The following is a 22,856-nucleotide window of genomic DNA, read 5'->3' on the forward strand; positions in this document are numbered from 1 at the left end:
TTCGCGAGCGCGGGAGGATCGAGCGGGACGCAATGCAGGGCTCTTCTATAGTAAATGACGGTACCACCACCACGAGCAGAGAGCCTGTCGTTCCTGACCATGTTATAGTTCGCGATTTTAGGGTCACGGCGCGCGCGCTTAAGTAGGGTCTCCTGCACTAAAAATATATCAATTTGATGGTCACGCAAAAAGTCAGAAACCTGATCACGTTGATTTGCGAGACCGTAAGCGTTAAAAAATCCTATCGTTACGGATAGGGGCTTTAATCTACTTATATACGCCATTGATTACCGGCGGAGTGAGGGGAGGACGTACGTATTTAATGACGCGTATACGTCGGCGTATTCTTGCACAACGGCGATAAAGTGTTGTGCAGTGGAGGCAGCGCGAATGGCGTCGCCCAAAGCGTTAACGCGCTCAAAGTTGATCGACTGAAAGAAGTCGATCGCTAAAGCGAGATTGTCGGACGCGGTCGGAGGGCAAGTCGCGGGAAAGGGACGAGTTGCGGGGGCGGGACGAATCGCGGAGGAGGGCGTTGTAACCGTGTTCGTGTACGGCAGCGGTTTCGCCCAAGCCGAGACACTGTGCACCGGCGCCGGAACGAACGCTGGCTTAGCCTGCGACACAGAGGTTCATAAACAATGTTTGATGTCTGGGCCGGAAGCTCGGAGGCGGTTTTGGCGGGCGACGCGGCGATTTATTTTCGGGGCTCGGGGGCATCCGCGGTAATTTGCGGGGTGACCCTGTGTTTGACACAGGACGCAGCTAGGCGGTTCCGTCGCGGTTTTTTGATCGCGAGTGCATAGGGCCGTGGCGTGATCGCCTAAACACTTGACGCATCGGGGGCGCGCGTGACAGTTACGGGAAGAATGCCCGTATAATTGGCAGTTATGGCACTGGCTAGGTGTGCCTTTCTTGTGTGGGGTTTCGACGGCGATTCCGGAAAGGCTACAGACCGTTCGGATGTTGAATATTTGCTTACCCTCGGGGGTAGGCTGGAGGGCGACGAGAACCATGTTATATGGCTCCCTTCCGCGACCTGCGTGCATGCGGTGTACGGAGTTAACCGGTAGGCCTTGTTCGAGAAGGTCGGCCTTGACGAGCTCGGCATCCAACTCTTTAGGGATGCCACGTATGACGGCACGGAGTTCGCGCTCCTCCTGGAGCGTATACGTGTGGAAACTTATACGCTCCTTACGGAGGTAAGAAGAGAGGGCCCTATGGTCGTCGGGTGTTCGAACCTTAATTTGAATGCCGTTCGCGAGGTTACGGGCATTCGTGAAGTTGATATTTTTGGCCTTAAGGGCCAGGGAAACTCGATCCCAAGCTGCCTTCTCTTGGAGGATTACCGGGGGAGGGGTCTGGGTTTTATTTTGTGCCACCGGACGCGGCGACGGAGTGGCACGGGCTGGAGGCGCAACGGGAGTCTGAGGGCGGGGGCGCGACGCGTTCGCGGCTTTGCTAATTTTAGCGGCCGCGGGAGCTCGGGACTCCGCGACACGCTTCTTACCCTTTTGTACCAGGGTGAATCCATCCGTCGATGAGGCGGGGGTGAGGTCGACCTCCATCTCCGAGTCAGAGTCGGAGGACGAGGAGGCGGGCGCAGGTGACCTACGAGCAGGTGTTTTGGAGGGCGCGACGGAGGCCGCGGATGATCGCGCTGCTGGAATGGTAGCCACGGCGGACGACGCAGCAGTTTTACTCGCCAGTATAGGTGACGCGGGAACGGCAGGCACGACGTTGGCTGCGGTGCTCGATGTAGAAGCTTTGCACGCAGGTACAGGCGACGCAGGAGCAGCGAGCACGGCGGAGTCTTCGAGAGAGCTTGCAGTGTGATTGGCCTTGAAAGCCAGAAACTCTGAGGCGAGCTGTGGGTGACGAAGTCGGAGGAATTCCGCGAATACAGCGTCCATGATCGCTGAGTGCCCAGGTGGGGCGGCCCCGGGTCTTGAAGACACTCGCCTTGCGGCGAGGCCCCAACTACTCGGACCTGAGCGGTTCTATTGAGCACAGGTGGCGATGCGGCACGATTACTACAGGACAAAGAAAAAACACAACAAAACGGAAATAACAAAAAGAAACAAAACAATTAAACACTTCCAGGAAAACAGTTTGTCGGCAGATGTACCACGAACACAGAAATAACAAAAGGAAACAAAACAAATAAAAATTTCCAGGAAAAACACTTGGTCGGCAGATGTACCACGAACACAGGCCGCGCGAACAATGGCCGGGCTAACAAAAGCCGGGCGAACAAAGGCCGGGCGATCGAGTGGTCGATGAGCACGTCCGCACGTGACGGGTGCCTCTATCGGAATAATAATAATAATAATAATAATAATAAAGATCATTTATTGCCTTTCACATCATAAAATGAAATACAAAAAAAAAGAAAAGCAAAAAAAAGAGAAAAAGGCAAAAGGAGGTGGCTCAGCTATTGCTGTTCAAGGTTGATAAATTGAACAGCGCTGATTTTCAGTCACCCCCGTTTCCCTTTGGTTCTTTGCGGGAATGAAGACTCCGTACGTGTGTACATACTCAGAATATGATATAAATTAGTAAAATTAGTAAATTATAAAAATTTAAGAAAAAACAAAATAAAAATCAAATTAAATGGTGAACCCGAAAACAAAACCAAAAATTTAAGAAAAAAACAAAACAAAAATCAAATTAAATGGTGAACCCGAATACAAAACATAATAAGCACACAGTAATAACAACCTGTGGGCAGCTTAAAAAAAATAAAAAGTGTGTGTGTCCGCTCCGACGCACGACTGGAGTTTACTGGATATAAAAAATTAAACGAAACAATACGAGAAATAGTTCTATATTACGACAACACGATACACTACAGATTATTAACAAATTAACGAGACACAAAACAAACGACTAACAAATATATGAAAATACAATAATGAGAGAAACGCGCGATCAGTACGAGGCTTTGTGGCGGACTGCCGGCGCAGCAGCCCGGCGCGCATTTCGTGTGACATGCGCATAACGCATTTCGTGTGACATGCTAGTACGATTTTGGTCCCCATAATTTTCATACCCCGGGCCTATATATGTAAATCGATTCTAAAGGAGTAAACTCCAAAAAAAATAAAAATTTAATAACAGGAAGTTTTCACAAGCTAGGATTAAATTAGTTACTATAAATACTATAAATTAGATTAGTTTTTGTGAGTCCAAAAGAAATGATTTTAAACGATTAATAAAGCCATGCTTTGTTACAATGTGACGAATAGGTGGTGGGAGATCATTCCAGCAATGCGTAGCTGCGTATTTAAACGCTCCCCGAAAAGCAGCTGTTCTGTATTTGGGCGTCAACAATGGCTTAACAGTAGCTCGTGGAATGGAATGGAATGACTTATTATTGTCACGTAAGCTCACGTGACTCAGAAAATCATTGGCAGCTGCAGCTTGTTTGAAAGCCAGCATAATTTTGACCGCATTAATTTGACGACATTCCTTGATGTCCTTCACGTTTTTGAAAATTTTTGACAATTGCAAAGGATTTTTATTACCGATCTTATCTTCCGGTTTAATTCCCTGCACGTAAACGGGGAACTCTTCTTTATTACTGTTATCCGGATAGGATCGCTAATAATCTGGTTTAGCGTAAGGTTTATACTTATCGAAATCGTTCGATTTTATAGAAGTATCTAATCGCCTCTTTTTCAAGTCTACGGGTGACTTTGTAGACCCGTCTTCATCACCATCACTCTCTGAAGACATTTTTCTCTTCTATAAGTACTCTGTCTTGAAAAAGACAATTTAATTTAAAATAAAAAATAAAAATTTGAAATACGCGGCTCTCCTTTTCCCGCCAAAAAGGACGAGTCGCTCAATCATCTTTTTTTTTTTTTTTTTTTTAATGTTTTGCTCTTGCAAGCAGGCAATGGACTGAGTCCTTACAGCCTCGTCTTTCGTAAAATTAGTCTTAAGTTTTTAAGTAACAATGTATTGTCTTCCGTTATTTCATTTTCTACATTTTCATTTTTCATAATCCGGGAGTGTTTTCAGTCCATAGTATTCTTAGTTGTTACGTCAAGTCCTGTAATCTTTTCCTTGAAAATATACTGACATATGTCAAATTGAATTTTTTTTTTTTTTTATAATTCAGATCGCCAATTTAGATTATAATTCTATTCCAGTATTTACAAAAAATTTGCAAATATACTGGTATGTAGACTCATTCTTCAATAGATCTTGTATGCAGCGCGGTACCAAATTTGAAGATCCATAAACGTCCTGTAACTCATCCATTAACACAAGGCGCTGAATGTTAAAGGATGGGCAAGAAAATAGAATATGGTTTATAGATTGTTGTTCAGCATTTCCACAACGATCACACAAGTCACTGAGAATCATTCTCATACGATATAGATGGTAATTCAGACGACAATGACCAAACCTCAAACGACATAAAATAGAATAAAACTTTCTATTTACATATTCTCCTTTACAAAACCAAGGTCTTTTATTTACTTCAGAATTCAAAAGACTGTACCAAGTACCCTTAGATAAGACTTGAGTAGAATGATCCCAATGTTTCTTCCAGTTATCACACATTCTTTTTTTAAGACAACTATGAATATCTGTGAAAGGAATTCCAACTTCAAAATATGGGACAGAACCCGCACTATAATTTGTTATCATGGTTGCTAAATGGTCAGCTTTTTCATTGCCCAATATGCCAATGTGGGATGGAACCCAAACTAGTACAATATTTACATGACAAACTACATTCAAATAATACAAAAGTTGTTTTATACTATACACTAAATAATTTACATTTGTTTTATTTACATTATTTTCAAGACTTTTTAATAGGCTCATACAATCAGTGGCAATAACCCACTTTGAACAAGTATTTTTATGCTTATCTATATGTTGCAATGCAGACAGAACTGCAACAGCTTCAGCAGAATATATGCTCAAGTTGTTATCAAGTTTATATCCAAGTCCATCTTTCAGGACACTATCATAAACAGCAAAAGATGTGCATATATCATTTTTAGCCCCATCTGTATAAATGAATCTATGATCTCGCCAAGAAAAAAATTTTTCATATACTTGTTCTTTTCTATGTAATTCAGAATCTATTACTATATTTATATCAGGGTATTTACTTTCAAATTCACCTTGATAACAAGGAAAATGGGATTCATTTCGCTGAATATGTGCATCATGAAGAAATTGAAGAAACCCAGATATATTTTCAAGAACAAATGGACATTTATTGAAGAAAGTAGAAGAAGCAGATGACAAATAATTAAGTAATGTATTGTTTTTATTTGTATATATTTTTAAAATGAATCTTTCTTTTAGATGCTCTAATCTGATTTTGATTGGTGGTAAATTACACTCTAATTGCATTGCATTAATAGGTGTGGTTTTAAACGCACCAGTAATTAAGCGTAAGGCATTGTTTTGTATTTTATCAAGTTTATCAACAAGTTTATGGACTGAACCAAAACACAAAAAACCATATTCAAAATGACTTCTGACCAATGATTTGTACAACATCAGCAGTATTTTAGGGTCTGCTCCCCAACTGATTTTTGACAAACTCTTTAATATATTCAAAGCTTTATTGGCTCTTGCAATAATTAATTCTACATATTCATTCCAGGATAATGAAGTTGTGAATAAAACACCAAGAAACTTAGCCTCTAACGACAGAACCAATGGTAAGTTGTTGTATACTACGGGAGGAATAGAAGAATGTTTACCAAAAACCAAAACTTTTGATTTGGCCGCATTAACTTCAAGTTTTAAGTAACTAAAATATTCATGTAACTTTGTTAAAGCTAAATTTATATCAGCAATCACTTGCTGGATATTTTTCCCACTAGCGTATATTACTAAATCATCTGCAAACTGTAAGTTTTTTATATTAGTGCCTAATATTTCATTTAATCTGTGTATATACAAAAGAAATAACAGGGGTGACAATATTCCTCCTTGACAAACACCTGTTGAAGAAGACATAGGACCATAAATTTTACCATTATATTTAGCATAAACCTTTCTATTTAGTAAGAAATTATGAACCCAATTTACAATTTTGACAGGTATACCTAAACCACACAGTTCTTTGAAGAGGACATCAATATCAACACTGTTAAATGCTCCAGAAATATCAAAAAATACAGCAACAAGACAATCTTTATTTACAACACTATTACAAATATCTAAATGCAATTGACAGAAGCTTTCATGTGCAGATTTACCTTTACGAAAACCATACTGATTGTCAGATATTAAATTATATTTTTCAACAAAAAATTCCAATCTTTGTTTTAACAACTGTTCAAAAAGTTTACCCACGCATGAAGTGAGAGTTATTGGGCGATAAGAATTAGCATTGTATTTAGGTTTTTGAGGTTTTAATACAGGTACTAAAATGTCAATTTTCCAGTCTGTTGGGATTTCAATATTTAACCACAATTCATTCAAAATCAACAATATTTTTCTCAGAGCAGAATCACTGAGATTTTTAAACAAAATGTATGGAATACCATCAAAACCGAATGCTGTATCTTTACGAGAAGCGATTGCAGATTTCAACTCTTGGAGAATAAAAGAATCACATAAAAAACTGTTGTTATTAGTTGACAAAACATTTTCAATTTGTAGCTGATTTTGATAAACAGAACTGTATTTTTCAAGAAATTCCAAAACCCAACCATCTTGCTCTCCTTTTGAATTATAAATTTTACCAAATTTCCTCATATGTTTCCAGATCAAAGACAATGGTGTTGAGCGATTGAATGATTCACAAAGACGGACCCAACTGTTATGTTTTTCTATTTTTAATGTAAGTTTTTTAAAAGCTTGTTGTTTTTTAAAGTTTATATAATTTTCTTGTGATGGACAATTTTTAAACTTCACATATGCCTCTTTAGATTTTACAACAGCATCAAAGCATTTCAAATTCCACCAAGGTAGTCTAGGTCGTGGAATAGGACCTTTACGAGATGATATATTTTGTTTACTACGAGAAACGCCACTACAAGCCTGAGCTGAATCGACCAATAATTTACAGAATATATCGTAACTTTCTAAAGATGAATATTGGCTGAAATTTATTTTTTGAAGACCAACATCTACACGATTTTTATAAGAATTCCAATCGACACATTTGTAATTTGGATAAACAGGAGGAGTTGTATGAAGTGTGTTGTGGATATCAGTTGCAGTTGTTAAATGGAATTTAATTAATACTGGAAGATGATAGCTGCCGAGAGGATCGTTATGTACAGACCATTCACAAGACATGGCAAGTTCTGGAGAAACTATTGTAAGGTCTAATGCATTTGGACGCCATGATGAAGATCCAACAGTAGTAACCTGCCCATCATTCAACAGAACTAGACAATTATCATTGATGACGTCTAAAATCTCTCTACCACGACGTAATGTTGAATTACAACCCCAAGATGTATTGTGAGCATTGAAATCACCGGCCAAAATAAAAGGATGTGGAATAGATTTTATGAGATTATCTAATTTAGTTTTATCGAATCTGGGATAACTATAAGTAGGACAGTAACAACTAATTAAACTTAATTCTTTATTATTAAGAAAAATTGTCACACATATGTTTTGGAGACCATTGTCTGAAAAAGTTGGCAAATGCTTGTACTGAATAGTATCTTTGATTAAAATGGCCACTCCATTGTGCTTATTGCCTGAATCATGTCTAACAACGTTAAAACCTTTAATTTTGAAAACGGTTTCTGGACGAAGCCAAGTTTCACATATAATTGCTAAATGAATATCTTGCTCGTATAAGAAATGTGTTAAATATAATCTATTGCAAAGAATACTTTGTGAGTTCCATTGTAATATATTTAAATGATCCATTAAGAAGGAAATAAGGTTTTTTGACTGAAAGTTTCAAGCAGGATGTTACGTATGGAACCAGTGTTAATTGGTATATCATTTTTTTGGTCATTAATTACTTTAAGAATTGATTTGGTTAAAAGATTCATAAAAATTTCGGACTTAGTTAAGTTTTGTAATTGAGTTTCTATATGTCTGTTCGTAAGTTGTGGAAAAGATTTTTCGTCAAATATATTTGCATAGGTAACAGTTTTAGACTTTATTTTATTTTCTTCTACTTTCTTCTTTTTAATAGGACATTGAGATGAGATGGCAACGTGGTTCCCACCACAGTTTACGCATTTGGCATTGATTATTGCCACTGTGCATGATTTAAAGTTATGGTTTTCCGTACATATTGAGCATACTTCTGCATTTTTACAATATTTAGCTATGTGACCATACTTCAAACATCTTAGACACTGTTTTACTTGGGGAATATACTGAGATACCTCATGTCGCCAAGAATCCAAGTATACGTACTGTGGGAGTTGTGTCGAAGCAAATGTCACTGCCACTGTCTGTGTTGGTTGAAATGTGACTAACCCGTTGTCATTCTTGACCCTACGCATAAACCTACGAACCTGAATGATATTTCGAGAGCTACCTATTAAAGTTGAAATTTTTTTATTTGATAATCCTACTGGTACTGAAGTTAACACTCCAGTAATTTCAGTATCGGAGGCCGGTATGCTTGCTTTTAACCGAAGCTCTTCTAATAGCTTCTTATTTTGTAAGAAAACATTTGCGTTATTGGCCAGGTCAAAAGTAATACCAACTTTAAATTTATTGATTGTTCTCAAATGTAAAACACCTGAGACGCCGTGTTTGCGAATACATTGAGAAAGATACATGCGGTCTTTGTCAGTGAATGTGCGATCATCAACTATATGAGAAAGAAATACGATAAATTCATTTTTGTTGGAATTATCCGAATACTTCCTGTGATAATTTTCAACCTGAAAAGGTTTATACGGATCAATTTCTGGTGTAAAACTTTCTGAGTCCGAAGTATTGGAAAAGAAACAATTTTCTTCCCCTTCGTCCGTTTCGCTCTCATCTTCCTTCCTCTTTTTTTTCCTTTTCCCGCTTCTCCTCATAGCGAATTATTTATACAAACTTATCCACCATATACTATGAAATTATTTTACAAAACAATACACTAAATTACTATGTTAAAAATATTTAAAACAAATTTTAAAATTCAGTGCGCCTAAATTTTTTCACGTTTACGCGCCCTTTTTCCATCTTTTTTTTTTATAGATTGTTTTACGGCCCTGGATGCGAGTCCTTATGAGCCCGTAGTAAGGTCACAATTTCACTTCATTATAGTATAACTTTAAAGTTCACCTATGGTATTTGTTATATATTTAAGAAGAGGCTTGTAGAAGAGCGAGTTTGCTAAAATATCTGGAACAGTTGAAGGCATTTCAGTGGTTTCTTCTTCAATTTCAGCAATCATTAAAAGTCTGTGGATACTGTAACAACTACATGTCAGCAATATATGTTCTTTTTTTTTTTTTTCCTACCTAAGCTGGTAGCCTGGAGCGGCTATTCCAGCGTAACCGTGGCTAGTAGGTGAGCTCTAAAGATGGGTTAATACCGATATTTGTTAATATTAGCGAATACTAATATATTCATTATGTAATATTATAATACCTTAACTAATACGTGAATATCCTGATATCTTAATATACTTCGATAAAACAGGTAAACGAGTTAAACTTAATACGGTATTCGTGAAATAAGTTGATAATCATAGATAATACACATAAATTAGTTATTAATAATATAAATAGTATATTGTATCTAGGTTGAATTTGACTTCATACTAAATATTTTACAAGTAATATTATGTACATTAAAATTAATATTATTATTAAATCAGAATTTGGTTAACATTGTACATTAATTTAAACAACAAGTTAGTAATATTATTTATTTCTTATTGGTGCATAAAAACATCAGCTTTTTTACTTTTTCTACCGAAAGACTACGTCGCGTCGGTGAAAAATGAGTTTACGAGATTTTGAAAAAATCCTCTCACACGTAAGGGTGAGACCGATATATTAGTATTCATTAAGGTATTCGTAATACAGCTTGTATTCGTGTATCGGTAATCCGTCGAATTCTGATATGCTAATATTCATAATATTAGCCAATTCAGATCGGTCGGGTTGTATCTATCCACAGAACACTGTTACTTCTAGCGAAGTATCTATCACACGAGAATATACTGGCATACGCCGTACGTGTCTCGCGGATATCTGTCTATCACATTCATAACAATACTGCATGCGCTAAGAGGGAGTGAGATAAACAATGTTTATATACTGAGCAATGAAAATAAGTACATATCACTATGAGTTTAAGGACTATTTTGTATTTTTGTATTACACTTTTTACATGTCAAAGATGCTAGTGGGAATTTTTAAATGCATTACTTTTTAATGTTATGATTTGAACCTTCATTTGTTGATTCAACTAAAGATTCTACTCAAGGCAAAATAGTGCATTTTTTCAAACATTAAAAAGTAATGCATTTAAAAATTCCCACTAGCATCTTTGACATGTTAAAAGTGCAATACAAAATAGCCCTTAAACTCATAGTGATATGTACTTATTTTCATTGCACAGTATTCAAACATATAGTTTATACCTCACTCTTAGCGCATGCAGTATTGTTATGAATGTGACAGACAGATATCCGCGAGACACATACGGCGTATGCCAGTATATTTTCGTGTGATAGATACTTCGCTAGAAGTAACAGTGTTCTGTGGATAGATACAACCCGACCGATGTGAGTTGGCTAATATTATGAATAAGTGAATACGGAATATTAGTATTAGCATATCAGAATTCGGCGGATTACCAATACACGAATACAAGCTGTATTACGAATATCATAATGAATACTAATATATCGGTCTCACCCTTAGTGGCTCACGGGGCTCAAACCCATAGATTATAAACCTAATATATTTGCTCAAGCCTGACGACGATGCGTTTTTTTTTTTTTTGGCGGGAAGTCAAACCTATCAGGCGGAATTTTTTGAAAGAAAATTTTCACAAATTGTTTTTACCAGGAAATTGTAACCAGGCATATAATCTCACTATTTATAGGTGAGCTTCAACATGAAGGGCAAGCGCAAAAAGCGCAAAGCCGACGACCTACATCAAGATGTGGCAAGTGTCGACGACTCAGATACTTCGACCGATACTGCTGAAACCGATAAGTATACCATTTATAAATCGGAAAATTACTGCCGTCAGTATCCAGAAGATGGTGGTAGTTTTGAATATATTGTAATATATGAAAGTTTCGAAACCAGGCCAATAGGCGACAGAGACCTCATGTCCCTTGGCGCTTCGTTGAAACGAGGCAACAAGGGCATAAAAAGATTTAAAAGAATAAACAAATACAAAATCTGAGCTATATTCGAGCGGCCAGGGTTAGCTAATAGTGCCCTATATAATGCCAAAACATTAAAGGACCTGCACCTAAAAGCATCAATTCCCGCTTGACTCACTGAAACTACTGGTGTAATCCGAAATGTTTCCACTTATATGTCGAACAAAAACATATATAATGGATTATCAAGTTCCAGAGATGTGGTTTCCGTGCGTCGACTTATGCGTCGAGGCCGCGATGAGGACGGCAAATCGTGTTTGCTGCCCACCCAAACAGTTGCCTTAACTTTCGCCTGCCCTACATTACCAGACAGTGTTGATATAGATTCATGGTACTTCGAGGTAAGCCTATACATTCCACCAGTTAGCCAATGCCTGCGTTGTCTACGCTACGGTCATTTCGGCAAATTTTGTAAGAATTCGCAAAAATGCACCATCTACGGTGAAGAACACCTATACAGAGACTGCCCTAAAGATCCCAAGGAAGCCATTTGTGTTCACTGCAGTGGCAATCACATAGCAATTTCTTCAGATTGCCCTATTAAGAAAGATAAAATTGAAGAAAATAAAACTAAATACCAAAAAGTTGCATACGCCGATTTATTCAATGAGAAGTCTTTTCCAACATTAAACAAGTCTAAACCAACTGATAATATAAAAAACCTCCTACAGTGCGATGACTTTGTAAACTTACTTATTTCTTCTATTATCAAAATAATATCTCTCAACAAGTCTGACGAAACGTCCGTTACTTCTGCAGGCATCAAAAGCATTCTATTAGATACTTTCAGTACAAACAAAAACAGAAATAAACTTAAAACCACTTAATTTTTTTATGGACCACTTGAACATAATTCAGTGGAATGCTCAAAGTCTATCTAGCAATAAACATGCTTTTACATATTTCCTTTACAATAATGATATACATATTGCTTTAATTTCTGTAACATAGTTAAAACCCGAAATAAAAATAAATTACAAAGGTTACAAAATAGAAAGATTAGATATTGGTAGCAACCATAATGGTGTTGCTATACTTATAAAAAATAATTTAAACTATATTAGATTAAATACATTACATGATGATTCTTTGCAGAAAATAGCTATTAGATTACAGTTCAACAATGAAGAAATCTCTATTGTTAGCTTCTATAGTCCTACTTCAGCTGCCTCGCAAAATTTTACTTATACACATATCAATCATTTGATTGATTCTCTTCCAAAGCCCTTGCTATTGGCAGGTGATTTTAATGCTCATCATACGATGTGGGGTTGCACTTCGAATAATGGTAGTGGTACAACACTACATAATATTATTGAAGATAGTGATCTTTGTATACTCAATGATGGACAAGCCACCACTGTGGGTTCCCACAATTGGCGTCCCAATGCATTAGATCTCACAATTGTTTCATCATCACTATCACTTCGTTGCAACTGGTCTGTTCACAATGATCCAATGGGCAGCTATCTCTTGCCAACTGTCATTAGCATCTTGTTCAGCTATTCTGAAAATACAAATAACAAAGCAAGTCAGGGTAATTTTTCCAAACCAAGCTACATAAATGTTGACTGGTTCAAGTATAAACGAATTGTTGACTCCAAAATTTTAGATCACACTTTCGATTTTTCCGATCCCATTCTTTCATACACAATTTTTTGTAATATTTTATTGGAAAGTGTCAATGATGCTATAATAGCCGGCAAACTTCTTGAGCATTTCGCATGCTTAAAAATAAAAAGATGTAACTCAAAAACCACAACTTTTGGTAATAAGCTTTAGTTTTTTTGCGCGTTTTTCGAATGTCTTTAATTGAAAATTAAAGATTAACTTAAGTGTTTTTCTTTACTTTTACTGTCGATATTGGGAGTTGAAAGTACAGAGTTTTATATAATAACAAGAAGAATTCGTTTTATAACATAATTATAGTTGAAAAAAATGTTTTGACTTACTTCTCTTTATCCTAAAAACCTCACAGTATTATAAAAAAAATCGTGCAGTAATTGAAAAAAAATCTCTTTAGTTTTAAAAAGGCATAAATTGTTTTCAATGTATCCCACAATAATGCACTTTATAATTATTCAAATCGTGGCTATGGTATAATAAGTGCTATTAAATCTTTATTAAATATAAGATATAAAAAATATTAATATTTTTTGTAAATAAAACAAGCTATTATCTATTATATTTTATTTTATAAATCAGAATAGATATTGTTTTGTAATAAAAACAAACATATAAAAAACCTTTAACTCAGCCTTCAGGACCTCGTGAGATCTGTTACATTATTAGGAACACAAATACAACAATAATATTAAAATCAGTCATATTACTCACTAGTATCTTTCACAATACAATATAATATATTATATTATGTATGTACATACATATTATATATGTAATAACAATCACAATCAAATAACACCACTTTTAATTCCTGAAACAACCTAAGTGCTGCATAGGGACTAAATTTTAACGTAACTTAAGACTTCTCTTATTATAAATTTTAGGTAAACGCTAATAACAATATCGACAAACAGTCAAAATATTTTTATTATTAAATTATATAAAAAACGTTTGTAGCATAGCAGCAAAATAAAATATCTAATCATTTTGAAAAGGGCGTAATACAAAAATAGCGTTCTTATGCATTTAAACACTACAATTAACTTACTTAAAATAACGAATTATAAAAATTTGCATAAAAGGAAGGTATTAACTTCTTTTCTATTAGCTCTTTTAAGTCTTTTTTTTTATTAGCAGCTATTTCTTGCCTTTGGCTATAAGCTTTATTTAATGAAATGTCTGATATTTGGCTCATTTTCTTTCGTTTGTTCCTGACATCAACTTGTTTAAAACTAGTATTGCTGTATGAATTTTTGTAATTAAAGCTCAATGGTTCCGATTTTAGCATTTGTAACGCCTTGATATCGTTCCAATTAACATTTTTACCATCTTTATCAGTATTAAAATTATACCCCCACTCCTCTTGAAGAGCTCTTAAGTCCATAAAAGATTCGTATGACAGCTCATGAACATTTATTGCAGGTTTTGATTTTTTTGCGTTCTTGATGAGTGTAACATATTGATCAGGGCTATAAATTGGACCTGACTTCAGATTTTTCTTTATCTCCCTTTCTATCAGACTGTGAACGCTATCGGCTTCGTTCTGTGTATGTCCTCTTATTAGAAATTTGTGTGTTATACTGGTTATATTCAAGTTAGTTACAGCATATACGCTTTTTTATCTCCACTTATCAATTCTGTTACAGTCAGATTGTAGCTATTTAGCTTAGACTTGTAATAAAACGCTGAGGTGTCACCCCTTGGACACTGTAATACAGCTTCTAAATCATAAACTACTTTCCTATCTTTGGTTACATTTTGACGGTCAGTAAGTTTTTCAGAACGACTTTTTAGTTAAGAAAGAAAAGTCTTTTCCTCCAAATGTTTCAAATACTTCTCTTCCAAATCCTGTTTCTGCTCATTATTTGAATTATTGTACGACACACACAGATCGCACTGATCTTTTTTTGGTTGGTAAAATCCTAGGTTAAATTCAATGGTAAAAACTTTATAATATGTTATATAACTACCGCAATCCCTGTTAGCGTCAGTTTGTTGAGCAACAAAGTCATTGTATAAATCTTTTATTGTTTTATCACCACCAATATACTGTTTTGAAGTCGAAGCCCTCACATAATGTGATTCTATTTTCGGAATCATGTTAATATGTTTTCTGATATCCTCTAGTAACTCTGAATTAAGTTTTTTATGGTTTTTGTGCTTTCCTCGTAAGTCATCCACCATAAAACCATCATTCATTCGAGTTTGTACTGTGTAAACCATACGTTCAGAAACCGACAGTGTATTTTTAAAAAATGTCTTGCATACTCTTACTTTTTTATCATTAACCATAAAATAAAAGGCCTTGTTTGGGCGTCTGGGATGTGCGGAATTAGTGTATTTATATTTAGGGGCTACATCTTCCATACATGCTCTAATATAACCTCTTTGTGCTATTAAGCTACCTTGACCCCAAAAGTCATTAAATAGCTTATATCTACTCTCGGAATCAATATTTGCTGCACATTTCAACTTACATCTTTCGGTACATGTATCTTTTATAAAGCGAGCTGGAATCATTTTACGACTTTTTGACATCGAGACATATGATTCGCCTTGGTTTCTAAGCCTTTTCGATTTATTTTGCTGCCATTTTTTAACATTTCGCGAACGTTTTCGTAAACGTTCGCGAAATGTGACTCTGATTTCAATAACGGACCAAATATTTGTAGAGGTCGTCCTCTACAAATATTTGGTCCGTTATTGAAATCAGAGTCAGATGAATTTGTATTGGATTCTTCTATCAAAAAGTTTTTTCTATTGGCAGGCTTATCAAAAAACGAGTTGAATCATCGTCACTAAGATCGACATCACTTTGATCGGTGTATATTGGAGAGATATTATAGTTACTCATACTATTACTATTGTCATTTCGGCGCCCTCTTAGCTGAATTTGCTGTCTCTGACTGTTATCTAGGGAATGGGAGCAAGATGTCGTTCCTTCCTCATATTCCACTCTAACGTTTTGCAAAGTAGTGACTGGGGCAGCCGTTGAACTACCTGAAGAGCTCGATGAAGTAGAGCTGGATGAACTTGAAGATGATGAGCTAGAAGAATCGCTGGATGATGTTGAGCTGCAGGATGATGAACGTTTAGGTTTTATTGCTGGGGTCGAATTATGAAACTCATGACCTGCAAGCTGTTTGTAGTTTTTAATTGAATCTTCATTTTCACTGAAGTTTGAATCACTGCTATAATCGGGTACAAGGCTTACGCACTTGGTTACAATTGACGTCGAACCTCGAGCTGATGTTGTAGGCGATGATTGAGTCTTATGCTCTTCAGTGATTGCTTTTGGTCTTGGAGATACATTTTCCTGGTCTTGGTCATCAATTTGCACAACTTTTCCAATCTGAAATAACAATAAACTATATACGTACTCACAAGAAATCAAAATACCTGATATAAAAGTGATTATCCACAATTTAATAAAAAAAAATCGCTTATTTTACAGAAGATGCAAAAAAATATAAATTATAATCTATTACATTATCAGTTATGTATAATATTTATATATTATTACATTATCAGTTATGTATAATATTTATATATTTACAAAAAAAGAAGTATATAATATGTATGTTTATCAGTTTCTAGTACCCATAATACTATTTATTACAAGCTATGCTTAGTTTGGGACTAGATAACTTTTTGTAATAATAATAATATGTCCCACAATATTTATTTTATTTACTTACCTCATCATAACCTTTCAGTTTGATGCATTGTGCATTTTCATTTTCACATACAGCTTTTGCTTGTGGAATTAAACTCAGGATTCTCCTCGATCTCGAAAATGACGCCATTTTCAAAAACTATAAAAGCGTTAATACTTATTTTTAACATGCAATTTACTGGAAAAAAGAATCAATATTTAATATTTCATAAATTTTCTATCTGTGCTTAATAATAAAAAGAAGTAAAGCGTAGTAACATTTGGTAGTTTGCTATATTTTTAATTATAAAGCGATACTTAGTGAATTACTCCGGTAAGTACGGCGTAAGTTTTAAAACAAAACTGAAGTATTAGGCGTTAACTCGATAAGATTTTAAACTTTTTAAAACAACACAGAATGAAATTCAAATGTTTCAAATTATCATTAAGTATGTTTTCCAAAAAAACGATCTATTACAAAAGTAAAGCTATTTATTATTAAATAATATATTGTTTCATAGTTACCTTTTAATAAAAAACCAAATTATTTTAGTTTACACCAAACACAGCACTACATTATTTAATCCCTGCCGAAGCATCACTAAATCATGTCACTTTATTAGATCTAACTTATTAAAATTCGTTGATTGAAATGAGAAAAGCGATCGTGCATCTCGCTCACTTTTGTTGTAACGGTCTCGCTGTCGAATTCTCCCTAACGTTTACGCTATTAATACGCGTTTTATTAGAAAATCTCATAACTCATTAATTTTGAGTTCAATCTTTTTTTTATTAAACGTGCGATTTGTTGACGTAGTGGGGGTAAGTTTGCGCATGGTACACTCACGTGCAAAAACATTATTTACTCTGCGTCATAATGCTATTAAATTATTAAAATCAACATATGTATTTTTTTATATATTTATTAGAACATCAACAAAAAATGTAGGTTAATAATTGTAATAATTTAATCTTGGGGTAAAATAGATATTCCTTCTATTAAGTCAAAACTAGAGCTGTTGCCAGGTCTTGGTTCAGTTGAAGCGTAGCTGGTATTTGTATTTTTTTTTTCGTTATCATAATCTTGACCATCATCATCATCACTGTTTTCATCACCCGAGTCGCTATCATCGTGATTAGTCGACATAGGGCTCATCGGTGTAGTTTACAACTCGGTCGATTCGGTCTTCTTTTTTGTCTATAATTAATTATTTTTTGAAGATATTCGATTCGTAGTAATCAAATGTTACTTTTTTCAATTATCAGCTTCCGATTATTTTCTGTTCTTTTTTTCCATCTAAAGCCTAGCTCTTTCATAATACGTCGTAAGCTTCATTCCGAGCCATTAAAATTTATTTCTTCTTTAAAATTTTCGAAGCCTTTCTACGGTACGGAGTTTCGCTGCTTGTTATGTAGTTATTATGATTACATCTTTTTATTACAGATTGAACGAAACTATCCATTCCGGTAACTTTCTTCTTCCCTGATCTTTTCTTACCCGGAGTCCGAAACACGGCGAGCAAGCCAGAGCCTTTAGCTTCCTTAATAATGCACCTTACAGTCCTCACTGATGGTTTTGTTACTTCCGAAGTCTGTTTTAATTTTTCCATATCATTCTTCCCCTGTTTTATAATGAAGCAATATACGTCGTACACAATTTTTCTACCCTTTCTTTTGAATACTACACCGGTTTGTCGCGGCATAGTGTATGTTTTATAAAAAATCAACAAACACTCAACAAATAGCAATGGCAACAAAGTCCACAAATAATTATAACAAATAACTTAACGATTAATAACGATAGACTTTAATAATATAATAACTTTCCACTGTACGCAAGCGTACTTTTGGGAGCAAGCGGAATGAGGGCGCGGTGCGGGACGCAAGGTTCGACTGATCTACCAATAAAGCGCTCGATACGATTTCCCCTGCCGTCGCGCCTCACCCTCACCACCAGTGATCTAAAATTCGGTTCTGCGCAGTCAAGGTCATTTGCTCAAGATGTTTGCCGGTTACTATAACATGAAACCAAAAAACATAACCTTATCACACAACACAAATCACAAAAAAAGGCTATGTCCACCTTGGTGGAATCAGACCTGTACTGCTGCCATAGAACAATGTCGCAAGGTTTATTTGCAATTCAAATCAGATCCTTCTATGGAAAACTATATCTCATTTAAAAAACAACAAGCACTTAAAAAACTTACACTTAATAAAGAAAGAGAAGCTTCTTGGACAGCTTTTTGTGAGTTACTCAATAGACAAACGCCATTATCGACCATCTGGAAAACAATAAGAAAATTTAACAAAACCTATCACAACAATAATATTAAAAGCTCTACAAATAGCAGTTGGATACAAGATTTTTTAAATAAATTTTCATCAAACCCCCAGTCACACGTCAATTTCAATATCCATGTATCAAACACACATACACACAATGAATTTTTTACTAAAAGTTTTACTTTACTAGAACTACATAGTGCTCTCAACTCTAGACGCGATACGGCCTTTGGTTTGGATAATATTTCATACAAAATGCTAAAGAATCTCTCAGTTGACGTGAAAAAAATGTTAATTCTCATATTAAACCTACTTTGGAATGCATCTCTGATCCCACCGGAGTGGAAAACTGATTGCCTTGTACCAATATTAAAACCAGGCAAAGATAACACAAATCACAATTCATACCGACCTATAGCTCTGACATCTTGTTTTGGTAAACTTTTTGAGCAAATGTTAAAACAAAGATTAGAGTTCTATATAGAATCAAATAAATTATTACCTTCAAATCAATTTGGTTTCCGTAGAGGTTTTTCTGCTGCTGAAAGTATGAATAATCTTTACTTAGATATTCATAGTGCATTTGCATATAACAGATTCCTTGTCTGTGTTTTTCTTGATGTTGTTGGAGCATTTAATAATGTTGACCATAAAGTTCTCACTAGAGAGCTATTGACTCTTGGCATACCTGTTAAAATAATTGCTTGGATTTTTTATTTTTTACATGGCCGACAAGTAAATGTTAAATTTAATAATAATTTATGGTCCAAAACCCTCTTATTTGGGAGTTTGTCAAGGTGGAATACTTAGTCCATTATTGTTTATTCTGTATATTCATAAATTAAATATTGTTCTTGGTCCAGAAGTCACAAACTTACAATATGCTGAAGATTTAGCTGTGTACTGCTCAGAATCTAACATGGAAATAGCAGAAAACAAATTAAACACAGCTTTAAAAAAATTAAAAGTTTACTTTAATTACTTAAAATTGGATATAAGTTTGAGTAAATCGAAAGTAGTGGTTTTTAGTAGATCTAGAAATTTATGTGCTAATTTATATTATAATGATAACTTAATCCCTATGGTAGATGAATTTAAATTTCTTGGTGTAATATTTACCAAGAATTTATCTTGGAATAAGCATGTTTATGACTTGTCAGACAGAGCTTCTAAAGCTTTCAATATTCTTAAGCCTCTTGCAAGGACATCATGGGGTGCTGACCTTAAAATTTTACTTATGTTGTACAAATCTATAGTCCGATCTCATTTTGAGTGCAGCTATTTTTGTTACGCATCAAATTCTATTCTTATTAAAAAGCTTGAAATTATCCAAAACAACAGTTAATAACTGGTGCCATGAAAACCACACCAATAATATCTATGCAAGTAGAATGTAGCGTCCCACCATTACATTTCATTCATTTTCTTTTGTAATGGCGGTCCTTTTTGATTTCGCCAAAGTCAAGTTTTATAGTCTGTGGTTTTGATTATGCTCAGCTGATGTCTTTTGGTGAAGTTTGGATTCTTTTTTGTTGGGTGGGCTTCGTGATTGCACAAGGTCACATCAATTTTAATTATTATTATTTTACAAAGTAATCAACTGTTGAATTACTAACCTAAAACAGGACAAACAATATATGTATATATACATATACATACATATATATATATATGTTACAGAAAAGATTGTCAGAAGATTAGTAAGGACAAACAACTTATAGTCTAATGTTATTCTGGTGAACATATTCACATAAAATATTTACAAAAGTTGTATGTACAAGGCTCAACAAAGATTTGAAATTCGTCGGTCTGGGGATAATGTCCGGTAGAACTTCGTAAAGGGAAGGTCTTCTAGGGCAGTTAAAGAAAATGTGTTCTGCTGATCCCTCGTCGAGCCCACACTCACATAGGGAGCTATCCTTGACCCTTATTTTAGCTAGGTGAACCGAGGTACAAGCATGACCTAATCTTAACCTACATATTGTGGACGTGACTCTCTTGTTGGCTTTCCTGTATTTAAAAAACCAAGGCCGAACGAGCAACGAGTCTTGAACATCCGCGTAATGTTTGCCTTTAATGCGTTTCGAAAGGTTCCACGCTTCATTCCAGCGCGATATGAGATCGGCCTTGGCTAGAGACGTTAGATCTTGTGCATAGGTTGTGTAATGAATATCACTACCTATTGTCGTGGCATCCTTAGCACACTGATCAGCACCCTCATTACCCACTATACCGCTATGTCCCGGGATCCAAGCTAGGGTGATTTTTATGCCAGACACGTGACACCGAAAAAGAATTTCTTTAATTTTCAGAACAAAAGGGAGCTTTGACTTGGATCTGAGTTGGTTTGCAAGGATTGCCTGTAGACAGCTTCTAGAGTCGGTGAATATCACCGTGTTGTGTAGCTTATGTGATTCTATATACATCAGGGCTTCAAGGATAGCTAGCGCCTCTCCTGTAAAAACCGAGGCTTGAGGGGGACACTTAAAGTTTAAAATGATTTTGTACTCCGGTATCCAGACAGCGAAGCCTACACAGCCGTCAGCTTTTATTTTTGATGCGTCAGTGAACATAGTATGCCAACCGTTCCATTTACTATTGACGACAGAGTTAAATTTGGCGTTTGCACCGGGGTCATCTTTATTTATTCCGATATTTAGAACAATGTCCGGACGGTATAGAATTGCATTATACCACCATTACATCTAAGATTCAATTTTTTTAAATTTAAATTTCTTCTTAAGCTCTTCGCTATTTCACATCATGCACTACTGCGAAAACTTCAGCATTCCCAAACTATTCCTTCTTCCATTAATTCCCCAAAATACCCTTTCATTCTTCTTCACTTCTCGAATTTTATGGCGTTTGTTGAGCAATATAACATTTACAAAGCAGTTGATAAATGGGCTTGTTATGAAGATACATTTGAGAGTAAATTCTGTGCTATGCGTATATCTATAAATAATGACCTTAAATCTAAAGAAGACTTTGATCAACACACAACCGAATGGCCCGATTTTCACTGTATTTATACTGACGCCTCAAAATCAGATCAAGGAGTATCACTAGCCTATTATCACAACAATATTAAGGTTGGATATGGATTTGGTTTACCACCTTCATCCAGCATTTTCACAGCAGAAGCACTTGCTATATTGCATGCCTTGAAATATATAAAAGAAGACATATGTGCCAGAAAACAGAATAAGTGGCTTATCGTCAGTGACAGTATGTCAGTTCTTTCCAACCTTCAAAATAATTGCTTTAGCAATAGAATAAACCATGTCATCTATCATATTACATTACATATAACTTTGGACGGATTTGCGTAACCAAAATATCACTGTTGAATTCACATGGACTCCAGCACATTGTGGAGTGGTGGGCAATGAAAAAGTTGATAATTTTGCAAAATCAATAAATAACTTGGGTGGCCAGATTAAAAATATTTCAATTCCATGGCAAGACCTAATTCCTGATATTCGTCAACAAATTAATAAAGATTGGCTCGAAAACAGTATGCTGAAATAAATAATGAAATCGGTATTAAACCCTGGTTCGCTAGGAGCAAATATTTGTGTAACAGGAAGTTCTACACACAGATTTGTAGACTGAGATTTGGTCATTGCAAATTTAACGCTCACCTTTACCGAATGAAAATAACTTCGTCACCAAATTGTAATAAATGCTCCCTAAATGAAGAACAAACTTTACATCATATTTTTTTCACATATCCAGCTTTTAATATTCATCGCATCCTATTTATCGATAAACTGCAAGAGGTTTATAAGGATAGCATCCCGCCTTCTCTTCAAGAATTGCTTAAGTGCCCTGCAAGTTTTAGAGCAGTATATGAATACATTAACTCTACTTTCGGAGACGTCTTTTAATGGAGAACACAAATTTGACTTTAAAGTCAGATTTTCCAAGAAACACGATTGCGACAACTTTCAACCGAAACAAATTGGAAAAAAAAAAATT

General features: G+C 35.4%; 2 long non-coding RNA genes across 2 annotated transcripts; one reads left to right on the forward strand and one right to left on the reverse strand.

Moving 5' to 3' along the window:
• Positions 1-4,516: 4,516 nt before the first annotated feature.
• LOC134201670 (uncharacterized) lies at positions 4,517-6,901 on the forward strand. Its single transcript, XR_009977011.1, has 3 exons — positions 4,517-5,282; positions 5,639-6,404; positions 6,752-6,901. It is a non-coding gene; the product is annotated as an uncharacterized LOC134201670 (long non-coding RNA).
• A 5,439-nt stretch (positions 6,902-12,340) lies between these two features.
• On the reverse strand, positions 12,341-22,169 carry LOC134201790 (uncharacterized). Its single transcript, XR_009977051.1, has 4 exons — positions 21,993-22,169; positions 19,378-19,563; positions 18,800-18,874; positions 12,341-12,815 (listed from the first exon to the last, which is right to left on the reverse strand). It is a non-coding gene; the product is annotated as an uncharacterized LOC134201790 (long non-coding RNA).
• Between the last annotated feature and the right edge of the window lie 687 nt (positions 22,170-22,856).

Source organism: Bombyx mori, chromosome W, assembly GCF_030269925.1.
Source record: "Bombyx mori chromosome W, ASM3026992v2".
NCBI lineage: Eukaryota > Metazoa > Arthropoda > Insecta > Lepidoptera > Bombycidae > Bombyx > Bombyx mori.